Below are 2,500 nucleotides of genomic sequence, written 5' to 3'. Positions count from 1 at the left end.
GGAAAAACTAGAAGTTTCGTATGTTTGACTTTAGATGGCTTCCTAAGAGCCAAAAGTATACAACATTAATGTTCAAGTAGATAGTGACCATGGAAATAATGATAAAAGATAAGAAAAAATCTGAATTTTAAAATGACCACGAAGGCTTACAGCTATCAGTGATAAGTTGAATAACTTTTGACATTATTTTGTCGGGAAAACTAATTGAGGCGAGCCACTAACTTGTAAGATGAGCATTTATGCTCAGGGAAGGGTTAGGTTAGTGTGTTGGGAAGAAGTCAAGAAATGTTGAACGTGGCAGAAAACGTACACATTCATCCAAACTGTTTTAACGATAGAAGAGATGAGAGCACTTTCAGTTAAGTGTTCCAGTGACGAATAGTCCGATAATTCCCCCAAAGAGTTGAAAGAGGAAAATAACGTTTTCCAATGGTAAAGAGGAGCCGTCTTTGAAAGACTGTACTTTGTGGTAACGTGGAAGAGCTAAGTTCTTAGAAGTATTGAGAGATAGTATGTTTTATACCCCATTTACATTTTATGGGGTGGCTTGAAGTGAAGTGTTTTAGAGGACGCCTCAAGAGGTCTCGAGCTCATCTTAAGAAGGCCGTCTCCTGAATATCGTGAAAATATGTAGAGTAGTGTCTTTAACTGAAGTGACGATTCATACGGGACGTTTATCAGTAAAAAGAAAACACTTAAGAAATAAACAGAGCAGTATGGATTAGATGAAGAAGGTCTTACGGTCGGCGCGATCGGAAGCGCGTTGATCTGGCATTCGCTTAGTCGTGGCTTTGAAGTCCAAATTCTTCCCCGATTTCTAACAGTAGTTGTTTCCTTTACCAACAATCCCCAAATACATAGATACAGCAAAGGAGACGGCTTTAGCCACAGGTAGTGGCCTCCTGGCGTAGGCTCGTCACATTATAAGAGGTGTTCTTAAATTGAAGCTTTAAATTGGCTAGTCCTGATAACAGATATGAGAACAGATATAAAAAAAATACATTTCACTTACCAAAGGTTCCTCTGGTCTGAATAGAATTGTCTTGCGTTAACAGAATAAAAGTAATAAAGCCTCTCACATAACTATTATAACAGCTACATTTTTACGAAAGTTTCAGACAAAAAAGTAAAATATATAGGATAAGGAGAGCTTCAGATTTTAGAGTAGTAAAAGAAATATGACATGGTATTAAAAATGTTGCAAGTGCGGTTGATCAGAATAAAAAAAAAAGTTTTGTCAAAAATAAGAAAGATTTCACATTGTATGTTTGTCAATATTAGGGAAATTGAAATAGATTTTGTATGAGTATTGGCATGATTACTTGTTCTGGAATTTAGAGATAAGGATACTACATTTCATTCAGTTTCTTGGAGAATATATGAATATGTAAAATTTACTAGACCCATTTATAACTTTGAAAAAAGGTATATGTTATGTATGTATTCATAAGAAGAATATTTATCTAATTGATTTTACTAGAACATCTTTAGGAATTTGAAAGAGGTATTCTTTCTGTACGCGTTTATGACAAGAATATTCACCTGTGTTAAACTGCATACACGCTGAGAGCGATATAAATAAATAAATAAAAAGAAAATATTCAAAGGCCTCCTAGCCAGTAAATTCTTGATATCAGAAAAGGGAGGATTGGAAGTGGGGGCGATTATATTAGATAAAAAAAAAACAGAACCTGAATTTGCAAACAGAGACACACACACAAAAAAGAGAAAAAATTAATTAAAAAACCAAAACGAAACGAAAACAGACAACATGAATGTGCGATCAGAGAAATACAAACAGGAGAAAAGTCAAACACAAAGACAGGATGAATGGAAGCTGGAATGATTATACATTAGACAGAAATAAAAGAATACGAATAACAGAGAAACTGTGGCCAGCTAAATACAAAGAGGAGAAAAGTTCTAGCAAAACGATACGAAGGATTAAATATAAAACAAACAATTCAAATGTTGTTTCCAAATCCATGGTAACCATGGCTCCGTCTAAGGCAATAAAAGCACAACTAAAAACTTGTAAGAAATTGAAGGCAATTTACTGGCTGGATCAGGTACAGAAAAGGCCAAAAATGCTCCTAAGTGATATTATCTCATAACATAACGTCACGTAAAGATATAATGATATATACTTCATCAAAGACCTTAGCTAACGAAATTTGGATAATTCAGAGAATAGCTACCCACAAGCCTTTAGTCGATGCAAGTACTGTACTATACTTAAGTACTACATTGGGTATCATAATGTGAACAGAAATGTGTGTTTTTGTTAAACCTTCCCTTAACACATTGACTCTCTCCCCTTCTTAAAGTCCTCTATTAAGGTCAATACTTAAGAGATATCTTGCCATTGTACCTGAGTTTTGCACGTGTCTGTTTTTGTTTACTGTATGCGCTTACGCTTGTATTTGTATTTGTGTTTCTGTCTGTGTAATGTTTGTTTTTCCGTCTTTGTTTTTTGTCTTTGTCTTTGTCTTTGTCTTTA

At 34.6% G+C, this 2,500-nt stretch overlaps 1 protein-coding gene across 1 annotated transcript in view; it reads left to right on the top strand.

Moving 5' to 3' along the window:
• LOC143040309 (lachesin-like) overlaps window positions 1–2,500 on the top strand; it is a 52,500-nt gene that overhangs the window by 2,679 nt on the left and 47,321 nt on the right. The window lies entirely within an intron of this gene.

Source organism: Oratosquilla oratoria, chromosome 28 (genome assembly GCF_046742065.1).
Source record: "Oratosquilla oratoria isolate Oo_2021 chromosome 28, ASM4674206v1, whole genome shotgun sequence".
NCBI classification, from domain to species: Eukaryota; Metazoa; Arthropoda; class Malacostraca; order Stomatopoda; family Squillidae; genus Oratosquilla; species Oratosquilla oratoria.
This window is presented reverse-complemented; position numbering and strand designations above follow the sequence as displayed.